The sequence below is a fragment of the Zea mays genome, chromosome 4 (genome assembly GCF_902167145.1).
Source record: "Zea mays cultivar B73 chromosome 4, Zm-B73-REFERENCE-NAM-5.0, whole genome shotgun sequence".
Lineage (NCBI taxonomy): Eukaryota > Viridiplantae > Streptophyta > Magnoliopsida > Poales > Poaceae > Zea > Zea mays.
In genome coordinates this window covers 119,293,098-119,320,490 of record NC_050099.1, presented here as the reverse complement: position 1 = coordinate 119,320,490, position 27,393 = coordinate 119,293,098, and positions in this window count along the sequence as shown.

The window sequence follows — 27,393 nt, the reverse complement described above, 5'->3', positions numbered from 1 at the left end:
GATCTCTACTTTATTTATGTGCATCTCGACCGGACATTATGCTTTCCGTATGCATGTGTGCAAGATTCCAAGCCGATCCTAAGGAAGTACACCTTAGGGCCGTAAAACGAATCTTGAGATATTTAGTTTATACTCTTAAGTTTGGACTTTGGTACCCCAGGGGATCCACATTTGATTTAATAGGATATTTAGATGCTGATTGGGCAGGGTGTAAAATTGATAGAAAGAGCACATCACGGACTTGTCAGTTCTTGGGAAGATCCCTGGTGTCTTGGGCTTTAAAGAAACAAAATTCCGTAGCTCTTTCTACCGCCGAAGCCGAGTACATTGTCGCAGGACATTGTTGCGCACAATTGCTTTGGATGAGGCAAACCCTTAGGGACTTTGGTTACAAATTAACCAAAGTTCCTCTCCTATGTGATAATGAGAGTGCAATCCGCATGGCGGATAATCCCATTGCGCACAGCCGCACTAAGCACTTTTTGAGGGATCACCAACAAAGGGGGAATATCGAGATTGCATATGTTAGCACCAAAGAACAATTAGCCGATATCTTTACCAAGCCTTTAGATGAGAAAACCTTTACCAAACTTAGGCATGATCTAAACATTCTTGATTCTCGGAATTTTGATTGATATTTTGCACACATAGCTCATTTATATACCATTGATCATATCTCTTTCATGTGCTATGACTAATGTGTTTTTCAAGTGTATTTCATGGTAAGTCATAGATTGAAAGGGAAATGGAGTTCTTCAGCGAAGACAAGGCTTCCACTCCACTCCATCGAATTATTCATCCTTCGCCGTCGCTCAACACCGCTCTCCAATTTGGTATAATCTTCACTCATATTTTGTTTGCCAAAGGGAGAGAAAGTAAAAGGGCTTATATTTCACTCATAAGTATCCGTTTTTGGTTATTCATGCCAAAGGGGGAGAAAGTATTAGCCCAAAGCAAAAGGACCGCACCACCACTAATTTCAAAAATTTGTAGTCTTTCAATTTGTACTAAAGAAGTTTTTCAATTGATATCTTATTTTTGATATTGATATCTTATTTTTGATATAATTTCAAATTGGTTTGACCTCTTTCAAAATTAATATCTAAAACCCTCTTGAACACTAAGTGGAGAATTTCATTGAGGGGGAGTTTTGTTTAGTCAAAGGAAAAGCATTTGAAACAGGGGGAGAAAATTTCAAATCTTGAAAATACTTCTCAAAATCTTATTCATACACCTTTGACTATTTGCAAAAGACTTTGAAAAGGAATTTCCAAAACATTTGCAAAAACAAAACAAGTGGTGCAAGCGTGGTCCAAAATGTTAAATATGAAGAAAGCATCCATGCATATCTTATGAAATGTATATTGGTTTAATTCCAAGTAACCTTTGCACTTACCTTCTGCAAACTAGTTCAATTCTGCACTTATATATTTGCTTTGGTTTGTGTTGGCATCAATCACCAAAAAGGGGGAGATTGAAAGGGAAATAGGCTCACACCTTTTCCTAAATGATTTTGGTGGTTGAATTGCCCATCACAAATAATTGAACTAACTAGTTTTCTCTAGATCATAAGTTCTACAAGTGCCAAAGGTTCACAATAAACCAATACAAAGTTCAAAGAAAGGGTTCAAAAAGAAAGGAGCAAAGCCACCGAAGGCTACCCTGGTCTAGCGCACGGACTGTCCGGTGTGCCACCGGACAGTGTCCGGTGCACCAGGGTGGATTCTCTCCAACTCGCTAGCTTCGGGAATTTGGGAAGCCACTCCGCTATAATTCACCGGACTGTCCGGTGTAGCACCGGATTGTCCGGTGTAGCACCAGACTGTCTGGTGTGCCAAGCGGAGTAACGGCTAACAGCGCCAACGGTCGTCTGCAAAAGGTGAACAGTGATCAACAGTGCGTGCCTGCGCGCACAGACGTCAGAGCAGGCGCAGAAGGCGCACCGGACAGTGAATAGTGACTGTCCGGTGCACCACCGGACTGTCCGGTGGCCCACATGTCAGAAGCTCCAACGGTCGAACCCTAACGGTTGGGTGACGTGGCTGGCACACCGGACAGTGTCCGGTGGCGCACCGGACTGTCTGGTGCGCCATACGACAGCAGCCTTCCCCAACGGCCATTTTGGTGGTTGGGGCTATAAATACCCCCCAACCACCACACTTCAATGCATCCAAGTTTTCAGCCATCAAACCTCATACAAGAGCTCTAGACTTCATTCCAAGACACAAACAAAGAGATCAAATCCTCTCCCAAGTCCGGAATCACTCCAAACAAATTAGTGACTAGAGAGAGAGACTTTTGTGTTCTTTTGAGCTCTTGCGCTTGGATCGCTTTTCTTCTTCCTCTATTCTTGTTTCTAACTCACTTGTAATCAAAGCAAGAGACACCAAGTTGTGGTGGTCCTTGTAGTGGACTAAGTGTCCCATTTGATTAAAGAGAAAGGCTCACTCGGTCTAAGTGACCGTTTGAGAGAGGGAAAGGGTTGAAAGAGACCCGGTCTTTGTGACCACCTCAATGGGGAGTAGGTTTGCAAGAACCGAACCTCGGTAAAACAAATCACCGTGTCATCCGCTCTTATTCACTCGTGATTTGTTTTCGCCCTCTCTTTCGGAATCGATTACATTTCTAACGCTAACCTCGGCTTGTAGTTGTGCTTAAACTTTATAAATTTCAAATTTGCCTAATCACCCCCTCTCTAGGCGACTTTCAAGATGCAAACTCTCTTGGATGACACTGATATTTTTACCAAGGTATCCGGAACCACACAAGGTTCTGAATAATCCTCGTTGGTGCCCCTACGCAAAGGGTAGCCCACGCGAGGGCCAAGCACCTCGGTCGAGTAACTCCATAGAGAGTCGTGAGCCTTCTCCACGCGCAAGTGGTGTTTCGCTTCTGGATCCTCTTGGACGCTCCCCGCCGTCTCCACTATCGAGCTTCCGAACGAAACGCCGAGCGCCTCGTTCCCTCCGGTACACGGTGGCGGCTGTGACACAAACTCGGTTGTCACTGTCTCGCAAGACTTTCGCCACATTCGGTACAATTACAACGACTCACACAAGAGCCAAGGGGTTGTGTGGTTTTTCTAAACTCACTCAACTAACTAGGATTCACCTAGAGCAAGCGCATAAGTGGTCTAGTTAACCTAAGCACTTTGCAAAGCACCTACGCTAATCACCGAGTGATTCTATTAAGCACTTGGGTGTATGAGCATTTGGAAATGTCTACAATATGTCTTGGTATGTTCCTTGAGCTCCCACACCTTCAAATGGCCAGCTAGTGGGATATTTATAACCTCCCCCACAATTATAGCCGTTGGACAGAAAGCTGACTGCTCCGGATAGTCCGATGCACACCGGACATGTTTGGTGCCCTGGCCACGTCAGCCGACCGTTGAGGTCTATAGCAGCCGATAGTTGGATCCGACCATTACCTAGACTGTCCGATGCACACCGGACAGTCCGGTGCTACAGCCCCGAGAGCCCCCGGTTGTGGACTCTTTGTGCAAACTGTCCGGTGTCACACATGGACAGTCTGATGCACACCAGACATCTAATGTTCACTGTCCGGTGCGCCACCAGAGCGCTGGCTGACTGCCCTCTTCATGGATTTCTTCACTGTTTCTTTTGGGCTTCTTTTGTTCTTGAGTCTTGGACTTTCTACGCATCTTTTAGATCTTCTTTTGAGGTGTTGCATCCTCAGTGCCTCAGTCCAATCCTCTCCGTATTTTGTGAACTATAAACACAAACACTATCAAACACATTAGTCCACAAGATTATGTTGATCATCAAACACCAAAATCACTTAGACAAATGGTCCAGAGTCCATTTTCCTTACATTCTACCCCTTTTGGTGATTGATGACAACACAAACAAAGCAAGCAAATATAACAAACATTTTAATGAAGAAATGTAATCTACTTGCTAGGATGCATGAATGTCCCCACAAGATGAGATTATGGACTTAATCCTCCCCCTAACTCCATAATCCACCTACTTCCTATTTTAGACCAAAGATACTTGTAGAACCAAAACCACTTGAAAGATCATGATTTTAAATTTTGAAATTGAGTGGTGTTTGGTGTTTGATATATTTTGAGTTGCTTTGGTCCCTAAAACTTCTCCCCCTTTGGAATCAAACACCGAAAAGAAGACATTAAAATCATATAGGAAGCAAAAAGACTTGCCCTCTAAAGGATTTACTACTTGTAGCTCTAAAATCTAACTCCCCCTAAACGAGTGTTCTCCCCTTTGAAAGAATATTATCCCCCTTTGTCATAGACAAAGATATACTCCCCTTGATGGAGATCCTCTAATTAGGAAAAACACATGAGAAAGGGAGGGACAAGACATGATTGATTAGACTAACTCCCCCTGTGCATATGTAAAAGATATATTGTGATAACATATGCATTTATAGCAACACGTGAAGCATAAGATGTGAAATGTAGTCTAATCAAAGTCTAGAGAAGTCATGTAAATGTCACCAGTTGTCGAGTGAAACGACTTGTGGAATCAATTGAGAATTCTTGTAGATTTGCAATGAAAGCTTATTGTCCTTCTCCGGGGACTCCATTTTCCTCCAATGAGACTTACAACATATAATAGACTTGAAAACAAGTATTAGTCTCAAAGTTTTAGATTATAGAGTAACCTCCCCCTGAAAGTGTGCATACACGTTGTTGGTCACTTGTTCTCAAATGCCGTGAATCAAGAACAAGGCAACACAATTGTTAAAGATTAAGGACCTTCATCCTTCGAAGCATTATCTCCTTTCGGATATAATGATCTTCAGATGAAGATCATGAAGGACACACCTTCATTATTTATGAGAATAAGATTCCATAGAGATAATATATGTTATCCATTCATTCATTCATATATTTATTTCATAATATATATACATGAACATTAACAGAATTTATATTACATTGATGCGAGAGCAATTACAATCCAGCGTGAACAGTACAGGGGTACTATTCACCTATTTATAGGCAACCGCAATGGTTCGTACACTATTACATTTATGCCCTCAACGATTACATACAAAGTTTACAAAATGTCACAAGGGTAACATCGACATTTGTATTTAATAACTTGAGCAACACCTTCTCCTTGCATTGTCTCATTACTTTGTCATGACAAAGCCTGCTTGATGAAGCATGCTTCGTTGCACTTCACTTTCGTTATGCCGAAGTCATGTTGTCTTCCCATTTCACCGTGATGAAGCTTGTCAGACGAAGTTTGCTTCGCTCCTCTTGTGTTATTCCGAAGCTTTTTTTATTGGTGAAGCTCTTGTAATATTCAGTAGTATGCTGAAAGCAAATGGTTAGTCGTGTTTTTGAGGAACTTCGGAAGAGGAAGGCCCCCAACAGTAGCCCTTCAAAGTCTTAATTTGTTTCTTTGTAACAAATTCAGACTATGAAATGAACAAAGGCCTTTAGCTGAAGGTCCGATTAAACACCTTCCCTTCGCTAGAATAGTGAAACATTCTGCATTATGGGCCCCACTGCTCAGTGGTGCTTTGTGTATATATACAAGGGCTTGCGCTGAGAATATTTCTCGTGCTATCTAGCTTTGTGTTGTGCTTGTCGTTTTAGCTTTATTCCTCTGTGGTCGCAATTGTTTTTTGAGCTTCAGCTTTATGTTGTAATCATCACTGAAATGACCGAAGATAAGAAAAGCGTGGACCCCATGCTTGCTGGTTTCTACGAAGCCATGAAGAGGACCAGCATTGAGAAAATCACTGATGAAATGTTAGCTGGGCAGTCTGGGGACTCCAGCGATAGCAAGAGTTTTGATGTTGAGAGTGAGAACGAAGATGCCGAAGATCGGCCATGGAGGCCAAGTCATGTTGTTTTCTGAAAATCTATTGTTAAGCAAGGGCAAATTGAAGTGATGAAGGGCAAATATTTTCATGATATATCCATAGTGAGGGCTGGGGAGAGAGTACTATTCCTCTTCCTGAAGGAGACGAAGTAGTGGTATTCAGAAGTTTTATAAAGGCTGTGCTTTGGTTGCTCTTCCAAAAGATGTTAGTCGAAGTACTGAAGACATTTGAGATATACCTTTATCAACTTACTCCTGAAGCTTTGATTAAAGTTGGACTTTTCATTTGGGCTATGAGGAGAGCCAGAGGCCAACTGCTTCTGCAACATTCACGAATTGTCCTCCCAGACGAAGGCAGTTGGGAAAGAGCAATATCATAACAACTTCGAATGCTACAGCTTTGTGTACCGGTCTGATGTGAGGTGTCCTGTGCCAACATTTCGAAAAAAATGGCTGGGCTCTTGGATGAAGCAATGGTTTTATGTCAAGAATGATCTGAGTAAGAGGGAGGATGTAAAGGGCATAATCTAGCGCCCCATTCGATCACTCTTTGGCATAAGGTGGCCTTCGATTGAAAGTGGAAATGAAGTTCAAGCATGTTTCATGGCCTTCAACACAGTGTGTACTTACATTGGCACCAGGGATTTGGTTCAGGAGCATATTGCTTACAAGGTGTGACCGCTTGTTAATGACTGGGAGATGCCGAAGGAGACCGCCGCTGGCTCCAGCGAAGGTGGTCTGGTTTATCTGAGATACACCTATCGCTATAGAAGTTAGTTTGACGAGCCGAATGATGATTGGCTTGAAGTTGTTGAGACGACTAGTGATGAACTGTTGGGGCTTATACGAAGGCAGAGGACGAAGCCATGACCACTGTCTTTAGCGCTCGAGGCAAAAGGAGGCTAAATAGAGTTTTTGATGTGATTGAATTTATTTATCCTGACTACTGTTTTCCCGCTCGAAAACAAGGGTCAAAAAGGAAAATGACAACTACGTCCTCTTCCGCCGCGCCGAAGCCAAATAGAGCTAAGGGTTTGACTCATAGGCCGAAGCTACACTCTTTATAGAAGACTGCTGCAGTGCCAACTATAGAGAAGATGGAGATTGTTGAATATGCCGAAGCTACCCTCTTGGCTTCCGAGATAATACCAGTTGTGACTGTCAAAGCTATTGTCACTTTGGTAAAAGAAACAGAAGCAAAGAGCTCAAAGACAGAGGATCATCCAAAACTGCAGAGTCCCCCAACCACGACGGGGTTGCTGAAGATAACAACTGCATCAACAACAACTCCTAGGAAAGGGAGGAGAATGGCTAGTGTTTTGGACGCTATTCTGAAACCTTCAAAGGTGCCAACTCCTATTTCTTCTAAAGCTTCTGAAGCCAATGTTGAAAAATTAGTGGTAGCTGCTGCAAGCGCTTCTCCTACCTGCGCTGAAGCTAGACCTTCGGGATCTAAGCCAGTGGAGCAGGCAAAGGAAAGTCTTCCGGAAGAGCTAACATCGCCTATACCCAAAGCACCTTCTCGAGATGATTTGGAATATATTGTTCGCCATGCTTCAGAGAAACGATTATCAAAAGAGCAAATTGCCGAAGTGCAACATTACGCAAAGGACCTGAAATATCCCTGAGGGTCCTTAGTATATGGAGGATATGACGAAGATGATTTCCTTTACTGTCTACCAGACAAAAAGGAGATAAATGTTTGCCGAGAAATGATGGATAACATGGGTTATCCAAAGCTTGAACTTGGACTATCTGCAATGACGATGGATCAACTTGCAGATAGCCTTACTTATATCATCTTAAAGGTTTGCATATTTTTATTTTTGTATTTATTTATTTTTGTTATGCAAGTTTTTAGTGATCGGTTTGTGGTAATGCTTATTATTATTATTTGTGTGTTTTTTGTTTGTTAGGGTCTTATCCTTAGCAAGGCTTTGAAGGCCCAGAAAGATGCTGAAGATGAAAGCACTCGGATCGCCTTCGGGAACCTGCGCTCAGAAGTCATAATGCTTCAGAATGAAGCCTTTGAGAAGGACAAAATCCTGCTTTCTTTAGTTGAGAGGTTAAAGTCTAGCGAAGCTAGACTGGCTAGCCTTTCTGAAGTAGAACAGAAAATGGAGAAGTTTGAAAATAAGAAAGAAGCAGATGCGAAGCGTATTGCTGATTTAGAATATGCTCTATCTATTCAAGTGGGATTGCACAGATCCGAAGTACAAGGACTGGAGAAGAAGCTCGATGAAATCACTAAAAATTTTAATGTCGAAGAAGAAAACGCGAGATATCTGATACTGAACGGTTAAGAGTTCAGAAAAATGTCGAGGAGCTTCGTCAGGCGAAAGAGGAGTGCTACAATGTTGCTATGGAATGTTGCAAGAAGCTGAAAAATAGTTTTGCTAAGGTCGGTGCATTCTCTACTGAGCGGAACTTTATCCATGGTGATCTTGACGGGGTTATCAGATGGATCGGTGGCGAAGCCGAAGCTTTCAATGAAATCTTAGCGATAGAGGAGACTTTTGTGCCTTCACCGGCGCTCGAGGAGCCGTCTCACTCCTTGAAAAAGTTGTCTGCGAGCATGCAAAGGTTGTAATTCACCCAGAATTCCCAGTTTCAGCGAATGTTATTAAGGAGCCTTCAGCTGAAGCTACTGCCCTTGGCGGGAAATTTTACTCTGAAGTGTGGATGAATGGTGGAAGGGAGATAGCAAACAAAGCTATGAGACAAAATGAAGAAGAAACCCACCGAGCCTCAGAGGAAGCGAGGAAAGCTACAGAAGCTGCAGACCGGGAGAGGCGTATAGGTATGTTTATGTCACACTCTATCTTCGTATCTGACAAAACTACATTTTATGTAGAGGAACTTTCTCCTCCTCCGGGGACATACGACCCAGAGGCCGATCCAACTTTGAAGAGCGCTCTTGATGTGATTAGGATAGCAAATGAGGCTATTGGCGAAGCTGTCAATAGACTCTTGAACGAAGCTGCTGAAAAAATTCTAAAAGAGAATGAATAGATTTTATATTTAAAAACTCTTGTAGAATTTTTGTGTACTACTCTGTTATATAAAATACAATTGTCAACTTTATATCTCAAGTTGCAATATGTTTCTTTGTGAAGCGTGAAATCTTCGTACGTACCGTTTTTGAGCCGAAGGCGAAAAAACACCTTCCCTTCTTTTCACGCTTCATAAAGAAGAAATCCCACTTTTTGGTCGAAGCGTGATTATTAGACTTCGAAGGTCTTGCCGTAGATTTTGTATAAGAAGTATATGTTGCCGAAGGCATGGGTCTTGCTTAAGAAATGTCGTTGTCAAAGTTGTAGATCTTTGCATGAGAATATTGTTGCTGAAGGCATGGATCTTGCATTGCTAAAACATCCTTTCATAATTCCTCGTCAAAAAAGGCTTAACCTCATGAGTTAGCCAACATGTTTTGAAGGAGCAATTTCCCTTCTTTTTTCCACTGCTTCGGATGATGCGAGATGATGAATGATGCGATGCTATGCAGCATGATGCGATGATATGATGCAACAAGTTTAAGCATAAATGCTTTGCAAAAGTAAGACTCTGCATCTCCTTAGAAACGACTTTGGAGCTTCTTCACCTTTTACTTAGGTGGCATTTTAGCTCTGCATCCCCGTAGGAACGACTTTGGAGCTAAGCTCTGCATTCCCTTAGGAACGACTTTGGAGCTTCTTCACCTTTTACTTAGGTGACATTTTAGCTCTGCATCCCCGTAGGAATGACTTTGGAGCTAAGCTCTGCATCCCTTTGGGAACAACTTTGGAGCTTCTTCACCTTTTACGTAGGTGGCATTTTAGCTCTGCATCCCCGTAGGAACAACTTTAAAGCTTTGTCACTTTTTCTGTTACACTCGAACACCAGATTTATTACAACAGGCCGAAGGTTGTACCTTCTTATATTGTCATTAGGGTAGAGACATAAAAGAAAGAGAAATAAAAATTACATTGAGTGTGTATGAAAGTTTTTTGATTGAGCCACTATGTTGCTTCAATAAATGTGTCTCGACTCTGGTACAGTGTTGTTGGCTGTCCGAGCTTCGGACTCTTCTCGTGCTGTAACACTCCAAAATCACATTCTGAATAAATTAGAAAACTCATTTCGTGATTTAAATAAATATGTTTTCAAATAATAGATTACCTTAAAGATTATTATATGAACTATCCTTTGTGTTAAAGATCTATTCTCTAAAAAAAGAATTAAGTTAAACTATCTCTTAATATAGAGTTTACATAAGAAATTATATTCTTTTAAATAAATATGTGAAGATTATAGATTTATTTTATTTTACTTCTAAAATGTGGCTATGTGTTTGAATTATTTTCTTTAATAAGTATTATTGTAAAACATCTTACATGAATTATTCCTACTGATATTCATTTGTTTAAATGGTTAAATTAATTAATAAAAATGTTTTGCATAAATCAACTTGAGTTTTTGTTTGTTGCAATTTATGTTTGAAATAGAAAATTTAACTTAGCTCTAAATTAGACTTGAATTTTAATTTTAAAATAGAAAGCAGAAATTTGAAATATAAGCTAATATAATGGATTGTTGTATGTTTGGTTGGTTTGTTTGTACATGACGTCCTTTAGGTAAAGCCGATACAAATTAGGATATCACAATAAAATATTTAAGAAAATACTCCTTTCAGCTCGCGTATAACACCCAAAAAAATAATTTAAAATTTTAAATAAAAATATATTGTAAGATTAATTTAAATTGAAGTTCTAATATGATTAGTACAAATTAACAACAATGTTATTGGAATAAAAGAGATAAGTTAGAGTTCCTAACAAATAGGATATGATTGTAATAGATAAGTACCAGACTAGATCTGTCATGTAACCACCCACCTAAGATAGGATTGTAATAGATAAGTCCAGATTAGATCTACAATGTAACGGATTTGGTTTCGAGTTTGTTAGAGTTTCTAATATATAGGATATGGTTGTAACAGATAAGTATCAGATTAGATCTATCATGTAACCACCCAACTCCCAGCCTATATAAATACATGCCACCATAAGACCTCAACCCATCAATCAAAGACTCATTTTATCCATAGCCTCGCAGCAGCCACCGTTCATCGGTGGACCTGTGTCACACCCGGTTTTAGAAGGCAAACCGAATGCGAACCATGTACGTGTCAGGATCAGCAATTCACGTACACAGCAGTTACATAACATGGACATCATCACATAGTGCTCAAATAGTATTAAAAAGGGAAATAATAGTCGATTACATCATATGTCTGAGACATCCACATAGTCTTTACAATAAATCAAAGTGCGAAAACGAAACGTAGATAAACGCGACCTTCACAGGCAGCCGACTGGGGGTTGCCGCTAACCCACGCCTAGAACTCGTCGTAGTCTTGGAATCCTAGAAGTCTCCTTCCACAGCTTCATCTTCTCCTTAGCAGTGGTTGCAATGCTGACAACCTGGGGATGGGGAGGGGTTTGGTGTGTAGAGCAAGGGTGAGTACACATCAACATACTAAGCAAGTATCCTGTTTGGCTGTAGTGGACTAGCTTTATGTGGGGATAAGTCAAGCAGTTGCTTTTAGTTGGTCAGATTATTATTTACTAGTAGAAAGCCAGGTCTTAACTTTAACCCAAGTTATTTGCCCGATGTACCCTTTCCAAACGGAAAGAATACCACTTACCAGTACCATAGTCATAACCAGAACCATCAATCTCATTGCCACCTGTAAACCAAAATGTCTCTGATCAAGTACCACTAATCACTGGAGCTCCCTTGGCCGCTCATAACCGCGAGCACGGCTGATATATCAGTTTTCAAACACTCTGCAGAGGTTGTGCACTTTACCCACAAGCCGTGATTCCCTTTCTGCCCGGAGATCATGACTCTCCATTGATCACTACCAAGGTGATCCAGCAGGGCATCACTACGTAGCCTTTACAAAGATTCCCCGGGGCTGTAACCGCCCGTTAGGTTTCCTAAATGCACCGCACTCCTCCCCATGGGGCGAACCCAAACTTGGCAGAGCGAGCCGCATACACCGAGCCCCATTGACGGCATAACGGCTAAGCGAACTACACCCCGGATCCTCTAATTATTCAGCTACGGGCACCCCATTCCACCCTCATGGTTGCATGTTTTCCTGGGCGGTCATCCAAAGAACAGGTCCTTACTGAGAGGTACTCGAGAAACCGCTCGAGCCCCCTTAAAGGCCACAAGTAGAACATCATAATAAGAAGAGGGAAAACAGCGTATCATTGATCATTCTCATCATGTTCATTGATTAAAGTTGAGCAATAGCATAAGACTAAGCAATAATAATCCAACCCAAATAGGTAAACAAGGACATGGATAACAAAAGCTAGTCAATCCTTAGGTATAAACGTGTAATGCGGGAGGTGAATTAAAGAATGAAATAGGACAGAGATAGGTCAAGGGACACTTGCCTCCACCAACCGACTGCTGCTCAGGGGCTTCTCCTGCGAGTTCTTCGGGCTCTTCAACCAGATCGTTCTCTATGCGATTGCAACCATACATACATCCATCCATTGAAATTAGGAAACCAACAGTACACCATACAAGAGAACAAGTAGATTAAACATGCATAGCATATGACATGCGATATTGCATTTACCATGGTTAGAAAGACACGGGGAAAGGTCTCGCAGGGGTTAAAGCTTATGCTCGAGGCGCACTACGGGTAGACGAATAACTAAACGTTACGTGCTCTAGTTCTACTTAGCTCCAATAATAAGGATTAGCTACATGCACTAATAGAAACGTGACCACTTTTAGTAGATCAACATTAAATGAGATAGACGATTAACTATATAAATTAACTAACGTAACCAATTTCTAAATTGAGTTCCCTATTTTATTAACATGAACAATGTGATTAGCGTGCATAAAATATAGGGGGGGTGGACGAGCACGTCCATGGGTAGACGAGGGCACGACGAGTCGTGCCAAGGCACCGCGCACTACGCGAGCACGCGCGCAAGGCCGCACGCACGCGCCGCGAACTAGCCGTGCGCACGTCGGGGCTGCACGCTGGCCGAGCTCAAGGCCGCGCGCCATAGGCACGCTGGGCCGAGCTCGAGGCCGCGCCGGGGCCGTCACGACGCGAGCAGGACACGCCGGGGCGGGCGGGCGGGCGAGCACGGAGCACGGGCGGGGCGGGGCATAGGCCGGGCACGGGCGGGGCGGGGCACGCCGCGCGGGCGCCATGGGCAGGGGCCGCCATGGCCGAGGCGGGCGGGGCCGGGGACGAGGCGTCGGGGCGAGCGCAGCCGGGGCGGGCGCGGGCGTGACCGAGGCGGGCGCGGCTGGGGCCGAGGGCGGCGCGGCTGGGGGCAGCGCGGCCGGGGGCGGCGGGGCTGGGGGCGGCGCGGCCGGGGTCGGGGCGGCGCGGGGTCGGGGCCGGGGCGACCGGGCGGGCGCGGCCACGCCGCGGGAGGGCGCCGACGGGCGGGGGAAGGGGGAGGGAGGGGAGGGAGAGGAGGGGAGGGGGAAGGGGGGCCTCACCGCGGTCGGGGAAGGCGGCGGCGGCGGCTGCTGCTCGGGCGAGCAGGGAGGGGGCGGGCGGTTGGGCAGGGGAGAGGGGTTTGGGGGAGGGGAGGGGGATGACAGGCGGGGCCCATAGGGGAGGGGAGAGGAATTTTGGGGGGGAGGGGAGGGGGTGCGGCTGGGCCGCCTTGAGCCCAAATGGGGGGGCGCGCGGCGGGGGCGAGGTGGGCCGCGGCCAGGCTGGCCCACGGCGCGGGGGAGGGAAAGGGGTGGGGGTGCGCGGCTGGGCCGGCCGGCCAGCTGGGCCGGGCGCGAGGGGGAGGGGCGGCTAGGCCGAAATGGGAGGAGAGGGGGAAAGAGAGAAGAAAAAGGTTTTTCCTTTTTTTAATATTCATTTCCTAGATGAATGCATTCACATTTTCAAACAATCAAAAAGAATGCATGGTTCGGATGGTGCATCAAACAAAATAAAATATTTTAGGGTTTTGCTTTACATGGGATCTCAAGCCGAAACCCGCTATAACTTTGGAAAAGATCAAGGTTTAGCGAGGAGAAAAGGGAAAAGGAAAGGGTAACGTCCGAATTTGGTGAGGGAAAAGAAGAAAAAAATCTACCCCCAAATTCAGGGGTTTAGAAACCTATCCCCCTTAAAAGAATCTCGCCCTCGAGATTCAGGGTTGGCTAGCAAAGAGCTCAGGGTATTTTGCCATTAGATCATCCTCACGCTCCCAGGTTGCTTCTTCCTCAGAGTGGTGATTCCATCTGACTTTGCACATTCTGATGGTCTTCCTTCGGGTGACTCTATCTGCAACCTCAAGGATTTGCGCTGGTTTCTCTGTGTAGGTCAAGTCCTCTTGGACTTCAAGACCTTCCACTGGCAACTGCTCTTCCGGCACACGCAAGCACTTCTTCAACTGAGACACATGAAAGACATCATGCATGGCAGACAAATTTTCTGGCAGACTGAGCTGATAGGCCACTTCTCCACGCCTTGCGAGAATTTGATACGGACCGATGTAGCGGGGTGCTAGCTTGCCTTTGACTCCGAACCTTCTGACTCCTCTGATCAGTGACACTCTCAGATAGACAAAGTCTCCGACTTCAAAACTCAGCTCTCTTCTTCTTGTGTCTGCATAGCTTCGCTGTCTTGATTGCGTTATCTTCAGATTCTCTCGGACCATCTTGATGTTCTCATCGGCTTCAAGCAGAATGTCTGGCCCAAACACCTGTTTTTCTCCAGGCTGATCCCATTGCAACAGAGTTCTACAACAACTTCCATAGAGCGCTTGAAATGGTGACATCTTCAAACTGGCCTGGTAACTGTTGTTATAGGAAAACTCTGCATATGGCAATCTCTTGTCCCATCCGGACTGATCTTGCAACGAACAGGCTCTCAACATGTCTTCAAGAATTTGATTGGTCCTTTCGGCCTGACCATCTGTCTGCGGATGATAAGCTGAACTGAAATTCAGATGTGTGCCCAAGGCTTCATGCAACTGCTGCCAGAAATGAGAGGTGAACTGCGTTCCTCTGTCTGACACTATCTTCTTTGGCACACCGTGAAGACAAACGATCTGAGACATATACAGCTCTGTCAATACTGCACTGCTGTAGTTGGTCTTGACAGGTATGAAGTGGGCTGACTTGGTCAAACGGTCCACTACTACCCAAATGGAATCGTAGCCGGCTCGAGTGCAAAGCAATCCGACTATGAAATCCATACCGATTTCATCCCATTTCCACTGAGGGATTTGCAACGGCTGCAACAATCCAGCTGGTCTCTGGTGCTCTGCCTTGATCCTTCGACAACTATCACACATAGCCACATGCTCTGCGATTTCCCTCTTCATTCCGTACCACCAAAATTTCTTCTTCAGATCCTGATACATCTTCTCACTTCCGGGGTGAATCGAATAAGCTCTCTCATGAGCTTCCTTAAGGATCAACTCCCGAATAGACTGGACATTGGGAACGCACAAACGGTCTTTGAACCATATCACACCTTCTGCATCTTCCCGAAAATCTTTGCCTCTGCCATCTAGAATCAGTCGCCGGATCTCACTGATCTTCTCATCGTTCTTCTGCGCTTCTTTGATTTCTCGCTCCAGGGTAGGTTCCAACTCAACTGTGACTCCTCGCGTGTTGTTCAGAAATCCGAGACTCAACCTGTCAAACTCCTTGGCCAACTCATAAGGCATCAGACGAGCGACCATCAGATTGATCTGACTCTTCCTGCTCAAAGCATCTACCACTATGTTCACTTTGCCTGGATGGTAACGGATCTCCAACTCATAGTCTTTGATCAGCTCTAACCATCTTCGTTGCCTCATATTCAACTCTGACTGAGTGAATATGTACTTCAGACTCTTGTGGTCTGTGTAAACATCGCATTTCTGTCCATACAGGTAGTGCCTCCATGTCTTCAATGCGTGAACCACTGCTGTCAACTCTAGGTCATGGATTGGGTAATTCTTCTCATGAACTTTCAGTTGTCGAGACGAGTAAGCCACAACTCTTCTCTCTTGCATCAACACACATCCCAAACCTGTGTAGCAAGCATCACAATACACCGAGAAGGGCTTGTGCACATCAGGTAAGACTAAGACAGGCGCTGTAGTCAACTTCTCTTTCAGCACTTCAAAGGCCTCTTGGCATTTTTGGGTCCACTTGAACTCAACCTTGTTGCCTAGCAACGCTGTCATTGGTTTCTCAATCTTCGAAAACCCTTCAATGAATCGCCGATAATATCCGGCCATTCCAATGAAACTCTTGATTCCTCGAGCATCTGTTGGCGTTTTCCAGTTCAGAATGTCTGCCACTTTCTTCGTATCCACAGCCAATCCTTCTTTGTTGATTATGTGGCCCAAGAACAGGACTTCACTGATCCAGAATTCACACTTGCTCAACTTTGCATACAATTGGTGCTCTCGCAATCTCTGCAATACCATCTTCAAATGATCTGCATGCTCTTCTTCGCTTTGAGAATAAATCAGAATGTCATCAATGAATACCACTACAAACTTGTCGAGATAGTCCATGAATACACTGTTCATCAGATTCATGAAAAAGGCTGGTGCATTGGTCAAACCAAAGGACAACACAGTGAACTCATACAGACCATACATGGTAATGAATGCCGTCTTTGGAATGTCCGAAGGTCGGATCCTGAGCTGATGATAACCTGACCTCAAATCTATCTTGGAGAACACGCTAGCTCCTCTCAACTGGGCGAACAGATCTTCTATTCTGGGCAAGGGTACTTGTTTTTGATTGTGACTTCATTCAGAGCTCGATAATCGATACACATCCTTTTGGTGCCATCTTTCTTCTCCACAAATAGGACAGGGGCGGCCCAAGGCGAGGTGCTTGGCCGTATGTAACCTTTCTCCGACAGCTCATCGATCTGCTTCTTAAGTTCAACCAACTCTGGTCCAGATATTTTGTAAGCTCTCTTAAAGATAGGGGCGGTTCCAGGAAGAAGCTCTATGGCAAACTCAACTTTCCGCTCTGGTGGCATACCTGGTAAATCCTTTGGAAACACAACTGGAAACTCAGACACAATCTTGATCCTCTCAATTGGGTCTGCTTCACTGCTATCGACAGCCATCTGATAACAACTTCCTTTCCTCGGCTCGGGCGGGACTAACCTGGTCACCACTTCCTTTCCTAGTGGGGACACCAACTTGATTGTCCTCTTATCACAACTGATAACTGCCTGATACTTATCTAGCCAATTCATCCCTAGGATGACATCTATTCCCTGAGTACCCATTACTATAAGGTTGGCGGGAAACGCTATCTCCCTTATTTCCACACTTACATTCAAACAAATGCTATCGGCTCGAATTCTACCACCGGCTGAGTCAATTTGAATGGGGGATTGACATGGTGGTAATTGGAAGATTATGTGCTTCTACCCATGATGCAGTAATGAAAGAATGTGTTGCTCTAGTATCAAATAACACTTCTGCAATATGGGAGTCGACTGGAAACATACCTACTATCATGCCGGGGGTCTCCTGAACTGCTTCAGCCTCCAAGTGGTCCAGTCTTCCATGATTATAGCGCGGCTGAGAGCGGTTGCCTGCTCCAGGCTGAGACACGTTCTGCTTTGCCGGGGCATTGGGGCCTGATTGCTGCTGGGCTGCCTTCTTCGGACATTGCATCACCCAGTGGCCTTGCTCTCCACAGTGGAAACATGCTCTGTTTCCAACCTGAGCTGGTGCTGCCTGACTGTTCTGCTGGGCTGCTGGGGCAGGAAGATGAGGTGGCTGCTGATTCTGCCTCTGAAACTGACCTCCTCCTGACTGATTGTTCTGACGATTCTGATACTGGTGCTGAGGATACTGCCTTTGGAACTGCTGATGCTGAGGTGGACGCTGGTTCTGCCTGAACTGCTGAGGTTGATTGCTTAAGAAACGAAGACGATTGTTGCTTCCAGGCTAGGGTCCACTAATCTTGCGCTTGCGATCCTCCATCTCCTTACGCTTCCTCTCTGTCATGATTGCTCTGTCAATCAAGTGCTAGAATGTCGGGAAGGTATGATTCATCAGTTGATACTGAAGAGGGTCAACCAAGCCTCTCAGGAAACGATACTGTCGCTTGGCGTCGGTGTTGACATCTTCAGGAGCATAGCGAGACAGCTGCAGAAACCTGTCCCGGTACTCACTGACAGACGATGACCCTTGCTTCAGGGCTAGGAACTCCTCCTTCTTCACTGTCATCAGACCTGCAAGAACATGGTACTGACGAAATCTACCTGTGAACTCTTCCCAGGTGATGGTGTCGAGGTTGGCATGGGTGACGAGATAAGACTCCCACCATGACTGAGCTGCTCCTCTCAACAGACGAGGACCATACAAGACTTTCTCCCTGTCATCGCACTGAGCGGTATGCAACTCCCGCTACACAGTGCGCAGCCAGTCTTCAGCATCCATGGGCTCAGAAGAGTGAGCGAACATTGGTGGATGACCTCTCATGAATTCAGCACGCTTGTCCCTGGGCATCTGAGGCATCTGAGGCTGGGGTGGGGCCTGCTGCTGTTGCTGCTGAATGGCGGCCAGAGTCTGACCGAGGGCTTGAACTGCCTGAGTCTGCATCAGAAACATCTGCTCGATCGACATCGGGGGCGGGGGTGGCAGCTGCTGTTGCTGGGGTACCTCTTCCTGCTGAGCGGCTTGCTCCTGCTGAGCACGTCTTCCTCCTCTGCGCCTGTTCTCTGACATTTGCAGAATGCAACCACACATCAGAACTGATCTTGCAAATCTTGCAGCATAAGAAAAGAGTATAGAATTCTCCACCACACTGAACAGATGAGCATCCTCACTGATCTCCAACACAGACCAACACAGCTTCTCAGATAAAGAGGAAAGTGGAATAAAAGGTTTCCCAACTAGATAACTAACTCCTTTAACATATAACTGGTAAACCAAAATGCAGGGGATACCCACACTCTGGTGACAGTCATTACAAAGATCCAAATCAAGCATAGTTCATCATGACAAACATAAATGCATAGGATATAGCAAACTACCCTGTCTAACTAAGACTAACTAAAAGCGAGACTAACGCTAAGACTGTAGCTTCTACGTATATATTTTGTATTAATTACAAGATCCGACTCTAGCGATCTATGGTTCTAGATTTATCTTGGTCTTCCAGTCGGGATTGCCATAAGACTGGTGTCCATGCCGAGGTGAGCGGTACGGGTGCTGGGTCCCGACGGGAGCGGGGGAACCATCATCCAGGTGGCGACGTTCCGCGCGCTCAGCTCGCAGCAGGACGATCTCAGCACGAGCCCTACTCAGCTCGTCTAGCGCATGGTCCAGCTCCGTGTTTAGCATGGCGGCTAGGTTGACTGTGCTGCTCAACCTAGGATTGTCCTCACCAACAGGTGAGACAATCACGCCTCATGTGCTGCCAGATGGACGGCGGGGGTAATACTTCAGGTTGAGACCGTCAGCTACCCCACCGAGAACCGAGCAGTAGTGCGAAAGCGCACGCCGTGCAGCATCTTGCATGGCTGCCTCAGCTGAGTCCCGCTCAGAGATAAAATAGTGCTCTGAGCAGGCCTCCGCACCCTGGAGACTGTTCTCCGGACGGCGCACCAAGCAGGTCGCCTCCCAGCGGTCCGGGTAGACCTCGCTACTATGCTGGTAGACCGCACAGCGATACTCGATAGACCAAGTACGCTGATTAAGTGCCCGACGTAGCAGGGTGTCGAGCGCATCGTGGAAGTGACACCCGCGAGCAGCGTCGCGAGTGATGGGTCGAGCAACCCATCCTTCCGGCTCCTGGTCAGCAGAAAAGTCGGTGTCGTGGCTCGAGCTATCATCGCCACCTCCGTCATCTAGGCCTCCTCCAGCAGCTACTCCAGAGGCTGGGGCGCCCAGTGGTGGTGCAGGGAGCGCCTCCAGAGGAAGCACGGGGGAGCAACTCCTCACAGACTCTATCTCCTGCTGGAGCGAGAAAGAAGAGCCCTGCTGCCCCTGCTCCTGTCGTCGACGCTCTTGCTCCTCATGCAGGCGGTGGTGCAGCCTCTCCAAGTGACTGGACTGACCGGCCACGGGTTGGCGAAGCGGACGCTCCGCGAGATGAGAGGGTAAGAAGGGGATGACAGACTTCCGTGCGGTGTGTCTAAGACGAGCCATCTACAAAAGACACCGCAAGCAAAAGAGTGAGAACAGAACTAGTATGACCAGCAAGTAATGAACCATAAATAAATGAAGAATTAGAATAAAACACAATTTTCAGCAAGGTATAATATACAGTAGAACATAGGTTTTGGTCGATATGACCAACTTTTGAAGGGATACCAAAGTCAAGGCAGGGACAGAGGTCTATAATCCTTAGAACGACCATTCTACTCTAGGTTAGCGGTCCTACAGTCAGCACGGCTTTGATACCACTTATGTCACACCCAGTTTTAGAAGGCAAACCGAATGCGAACCATGTACGTGCCAGGATCAGCAATTCACGTACACAGCAGTTACATGACATGGACATCATCACACAGTGCTCAAATAGTATTAAAAAGTGAAATAATAGTCGATTACATCATATGTCTGAGACATCCACATAGTCTTTACAATAAATCAAAGTGCGAAAACGAAACGTAGATAAACGGGGCCTTCACAGGCAGCCGACTGGGGGTTGCCGCTAACCCACGCCTAGAACTCGTCGTAGTCTTGGAACTCCTGGAAGTCTCCTTCCACGGCTTCATCTTCTCCTGAGCAGTGGTTGCAATGCTGACAACCTGGGGATGGGGAGGGGTTTGGTGTGTAGAGCAAGGGTGAGTACACATCAACATACTCAGGAAGTATCCTGTTTGGCTGTAGTGGACTACCTTTATGTGGGGATAAGTCAAGCAGTTTCTTTTAGTTGGTCAGATTATTATTTACTAGTAGAAAGTCAGGTCTTAACTTTAACCCAAGTTATTAGCCCGATGTACCCTTTCCAAACGGAAAGAATACCACTTACCGGTACCATAGTCATAACCAGAACCATCAATCTCATTGCCCCGTAGGAATGACTTTGGAGCTAAGCTCTGCATCCCTTTAGGAACAACTTTGGAGCTTCTTCACCTTTTACTTAGGTGGCATTTTAGCTCTGCATCCCCGTAGGAACAACTTTAAAGCTTCGTCACTTTTTCTGTTACACTCGATGGTGTAACTCCAGATTTATTACAACAGGCCGAAGGTTTTACCTTCTTATATTGTCTTTAGGGTAGAGACATAAAAGTAAGAGAAATAAAAATTACATTGAGTGTGTATGAAAGTTTTTTGATTGAGCCCCTATGTTGCTTCAATAAATGTGTCTCGACTCTGGTACAATGTTGTTGGCTGTCCGAGCTTCGGACTCTTCTCGTGCTGTAACACTCCAAAATCACATTCTGAATAAATTAGAAAACTCATTTCGTGATTTAAATAAATATGTTTTCAAATAATAGATTACCTTAAAGATTATTATATGAACTATCCTTTGTGTTAAAGATCTATTCTTTAAAAAAAGAATTAAGTTAAACTATCTCTTAATATAGAGTTTACATAAGAAATTATATTCTTTTAAATAAATATGTGAAGATTATAGATTTATTTTATTTTACTTCTAAAATGTGGCTATGTGTTTGAATTATTTTCTTTAATAAGTATTATTGTAAAACATCTTACATGAATTATTCCTACTGATCTTCATTTGTTTAAATGGTTAAATTAATTAATAAAAATGTTTTGCATAAATCAACTTGAGTTTTTGTTTGTTGAAATTTATGTTTGAAATAGAAAATTTAACTTAGCTCTAAATTAGACTTGAATTTTAATTTTAAAATAGAAAGCAGAAATTTGAAATATAAGCTAATAGAATGGATTGTTGTATGTTTGGTTGGTTTGTTTGTACATGACGTCCTTTAGGTAACGTCGATACAAATTAGGATATCACAATAAAATATTTAAGAAAATACTCCTTTCAGCTCGCGTATAACACCCAAAAAATAATTTAAAATTTTAAATAAAAATATATTGTAAGATTAATTTAAATTGAAGTTCTAATATGATTAGTACAAATTAACAACAATGTTATTGGAATAAAAGAGATAAGTTAGAGTTCCTAACAAATAGGATATGATTGTAATAGATAAGTACCAGACTAGATCTGTCATGTAACCACCCACCTAAGATAGGATTGTAATAGATAAGTCCAGATTAGATCTATAATGTAACGGATTTGGTTTCGAGTTTGTTAGAGTTTCTAATATATAGGATATGGTTGTAACAGATAAGTATCAGATTAGATCTATCATGTAACCATCCAACTCCCAGCCTATATAAATACATGCCACCATAAGACCTCAACCCATCAATCAAAGACTCATTTCATCCATAGCCTCGCAGCAGCCACCGTTCATCGGTGGACCTGTGTCACACCCGGTTTTAGAAGGCAAACCGAATGCGAACCATGTATGTGCCAGGATCAGCAATTCACGTACACAGCAGTTACATAACATGGACATCATCACACAGTGCTCAAATAGTATTAAAAAGGGAAATAATAGTCGATTACATCATATGTCTGAGACATCCACATAGTCTTTACAATAAATCAAAGTGCGAAAACAAAACGTAGATAAACGCGGCCTTCACAGGCAGCCGACTGGGGGTTGCCGCTAACCCACGCCTAGAACTCGTCGTAGTCTTGGAACTCCTGGAAGTCTCCTTCCATAGCTTCATCTTCTCCTGAGCAGTGGTTGCAATGATGACAACCTGGGGATGGGGAGGGGTTTGGTGTGTAGAGCAAGGGTGAGTACACATCAACATACTCAGCAAGTATCATGTTTGGCTGTAGTGGACTAGCTTTATTTGGAGATAAGTCAAGTAGTTGCTTTTAGTTGGTTAGATTATTATTTACTAGTAGAAAGCCAGGTCTTAACTTTAACCCAAGTTATTAGCCCGATGTACCCTTTCCAAATGGAAAGAATACCACTTACCAGTACCATAGTCATAACCAGAACCATCAATCTCATTGCCACATGTAAACCAAAATGTCTCTGATCAAGTACCACTAATCACTGGAGCTCCCTTGGCCGCTCATAATCGCGAGCACGGCTGATATATCAGTTTTCAAACACTCTGCAGAGGTTGTGCACTTTACCCACAAGCCGTGATTCCCTTTCTGCCCGGAGATCATGACTCTCCATTGATCACTACCAAGGTGATCCAGCAGGGCATCACTACGTAGCCTTTACAAAGATTCCCCGGGGCTGTAGCCGCCCGTTAGGTTTCCTAAATGCACCACACTCCTCCCCAAGGGGCGAACCCAAACTTGGCAGAGTGAGCCGCATACACCGAGCCCCATTGACGGCACAACGGCTAAGCGAACTACACCCCGGATCCTCTAATTATTCAGCTAAGGGCACCCCATTCCACCCTCATGGTTGCACTGTTTTCCCGGGCGGTCATCAATGAACAGGTCCTTACGGAGAGGCACTCGAGAAACTGCTCGAGCCCCCTTAAAGGCCACAAGTAGAACATCATAATAAGAAGAGGGAAAACAACGTATCATTGATCATTCTCATCATGTTCATTGATTAAAGTTGAGCAATAGCATAAGACTAAGCAATAATAATCCAACCCAAATAGGTAAACAAGGACATGGATAACAAAAGCTAGTCAATCCTTAGGTATAAACGTGTAATGCGGGAGGTGAATTAAAGAATGAAATAGGACAGAAATAGGTCAAGGGACACTTGCCTCCACCAACCGACTGCTGCTTAGGGGCTTCTCCTGCGAGTTCTTCGGGCTCTTCAACCAGATCGTTCTCTATGCGATTGCAACCATACATACATCCATCCATTGAAATTAGGAAACCAACAGTACACCATACAAGAGAACAAGTAGATTAAACATGCATAGCATATGACATGCGATATTGCATTTACCATGGTTAGAAAGACACAGGAAAAGGTCTCGCAGGGGTTAAAGCTTATGCTCGAGGCGCACTACGGGTAGATGAATAACTAAAAGTTATGTGCTCTAGTTCTACTTAGCTCCAATAATAAGGATTAGCTACATGCACTAATAGAAACGTGACCACTTTTAGTAGATCAACATTAAATGAGATAGACGAATAACTATATAAATTAACTAACGTAACCAATTTCTAAATTGAGTTCCCTATTTTATTAACATGAACAATATGATTAGCGCGCATAAAATATAGGGGGGTAGACGGGCACGTCCATGGGTAGACGAGGGCACGACGAGTCGTGCCAAGGCACCGCGCACTACGCGAGCACGCGCGCAAGGCCGCACGCACGCGCCGCGAACTAGCCATGCGCACGTCGGGGCCGCGCGCTGGCCGAGCTCAAGGCCGCGCGCCATAGGCACGCTGGGCCGAGCTCGAGGCCGCGCCGGGGCGGGCGGGCGAGCACGGAGCACGAGCGGGGCATGGGCGGGGCGGGGCACGCCGCGCGAGCGCCATGGGCAGGGGCCGCCATGGCCGAGGCGGGCGGGGCAGGGGACGGGGCGTCGGGGCGAGCGCGGCCGGGGCGGCGCGGGGTCGGGGCGGCGCGGCCGGGCCGGGGCGAGCGCGGCCGGGGGCGGCGGGGCTGGGGCTGCGCGGCCGGGGTCGGGGCGGGGGCGTCGGGGCCGGGGGAGTCGGAGCCGGGGGCGTCGGGGCCTGGGGAGTCGGGGCCGGGGGCGTCGCGGCCGGAGGCGGCGCGGCCGGAGTCGGGGCCGGCGCGGGGTCGGGGCCGGGGCAGCCGGGCGGGCGCGGCCACGCTGCGGGAGGGCGCCGGCAGGAGGGGGAATGGGGAGGGAGGGGAGGGAGAGGAGGGGAGGGGGAAGGGGGGCCTCACCGCGGGCGGGGAGGGCGGCGGCGGCGGCTGCTCGGCCGAGCAGGGAGGGGGCGAGCGGTTGGGCAGGGGAGAGGGGTTTGGGGGAGGGGAGGGGGATGACAGGCGGGGCCCGTAGGGGAGGGGAGAGGAATTTTGGGGGGGGGGGAGGGGAGGGGGCGCGGCTGGGCCGCCTTGGGCCCAAAGTGGGGGGGGGCGCGGCGGGAGCGAGGTGGGCCGCGGCCAGGCCGACCCACGGCGCGGGGGAGGGAAAGGAGAGGGGGCGCGGCTGGGCCGGCCGGCCAGCTAGGCCGGGCGCGAGGGGGAGGGGCGGCTGGGCCGAAATGGGAGGAGAAGGGGAAAGAGAGAAGAAAAAGGTTTTCCCTTTTTTTAATATTCATTTCCTAGATGAATGCATTCACATTTTCAAACAATCAAAAAGAATGCATGGTTCGGCATGGTGCATCAAACAAAATAAAATATTTTAGGGTTTTGCTTTACATGGGATCTCAAGCCGAAACCCGCTATAACTTTGGAAAAGATCAAGGTTTAGCGAGGAGAAAAGGGAAAAGGAAAGGGTAACGCCCGAATTTGGTGAGAGAAAAGAAGAAAAAAATCTACCCCCAAATTCAGGGCGTTACAACCTGACACCGCGGGCAGGATGCCGCAACCCCATTCCAGCATGAACAGGATCATGCGGGGGGAGAAACGACCCTGGCCATTCATCCGATGACGAACGCTCACGATTGAATCTCAAATACCCATCGTGATCTGTTGGCCGAGATCAGATCGTGGAATCCTTTAATCTCGAGCGCTGAATTTAGATCCGACGGCTGTGATGGGATCGGTCGCGTATCGATTCGGCCGAGGCCGTGGGCTGTCCGATTCAATCTGGCGGGGATATTTGATCTGCTATCATAAAATCTCTGTCGTCGATCTCCGATCCAACGATCGAGACTTCGATCTAATCTGCACCGTAGACTATCGATCCAACGGTCTACAAAAGCCCATACCCCTTCGGTCGTCTACTTTTGCAAAAGAGACCCTGTGCTCTATATTAATCAACCTGCTGTCCACTTGTGGTAAGATGATTACCTAGTAGTCCATGAGAATTGCAAATAAGTACCTAGAGCTCGATTTAATTATAAAAATGTGTAACACCCACTTTGTATTTGCTAGAGATAATACCAATAGAGAAACAATTTCTCTTTATATGAGTTTGATCTTTATGCATCATCATATGAGAACACCATGTCCAAGAACAATTAATAAAAAGATATGCTACTAAATTGTTGCATCATGCTGGATATTTTATTTTGTGTGCATTTTGTGACAAGAAAAATATTAAAGACCAAAAAGAAAATTTAAACCCTAAAAGAAATTCTTGAATCTAGAAAAGAGAAAGAAATGAATAATGTAAGGATTAAAATATGTAAATGAAGATACATTATTCCAACATTTGAGTGTGAATTTGTATCATGGACTCAAAACAGAAACTCACAATTCAAATTCAAATTTGGATTTAAAAGAGTTAAGGATAAAAGAAAACAGGAAATAAAATTAAAAAAAAAGAAAACATAGCAACTGGGCCGCAGACCACCTATTTGGCCCATTGGTGTTTTCCTCACGCGCGGCCCGGTTCTTTGCCGCACCCACGCGTCGTCCTGAGTCGCTGTGAAGTCGGGCCCACATGCCAGCACCCTCTCTCCTGCGCGCAAGACTCTCACTTCCGCGTGGGCCCGTGCTGTCAGCGTTATCCGCGCGATCCTCACCGCCGCAACAGCCATGGCCCTGATGTCCGCTAGCTCGCGGGATTCGTGGAATCCGATGGCCGTTAACTGCCCAACCTCACCGGCCATAAAACCCTGGGTTCCCGAACCTTGCGCGCCGCTCATCCCTGCCAAGAAACCCGCCGCCACCTCCAGAATTGCGTCCGCAGAGAGGAAGTGACCCGCCGCCGTTGACTCCGCCCTGTATCGCCGCCGGGCGGCCCGTGGGTGGCCGGTTGTGTTCGCCGGACCACGGGGAAACCATACGCGTGCTCGGACCGTGAAGATAGGCTTCTGCTCGGCGTGAATTGCTCGCCGGACTTCGCATTCGCCGCAAATCCGCCTCGTCGTGTGGCCTGCATCTTCGGGGCTTCGATCACCGGTATGTGTGTGGTCATCCGTTTCCTATAGGCGCTAGCATAGAGTAGGACCCTTTCGAGGGTCGAATTAGGGCGTAATGGACGCAATTGCCGCACGTCGGGGGCGCGCCACCGTGGCGACTGGGCGATGCCGCCGGAGTTAGGACCGAAGGAAGGAGAAGGATTGCGTGCCATCGATTTCTCGTTGTATGGCTCGGATTAGATGGCGGGTAACGCTTTGGTGGGTTTCGCGTCAGCCGTTGATATCCGATCGGATGGATCGGGTGGCTCGGGATAAAATTATATCTGTGCCGTAGGATTGTGATCCTGTGGACGGCAATGTGTACCGCTTCGCTTATACCATGATTTAATCTAGAACGTAGGTGGCCGATCGGACGGCCCAAGTCTGTTCATACCCCTTCGTGGGTCATTTTTGTTAAAGAGCCCCTGAACTTCATAGGAATCAACCCGCCGTCCAGTAGTCACTGTGCGCTGTGTCTCGGGTAACTTGCCCCGAGCCCCCTGGGTTTCTCTAGATTTGAGGCCCAGTCCAGCACAGTTTTAAATTAATTAAATGATTAGGAAATTGGATTTTTAATACAAAA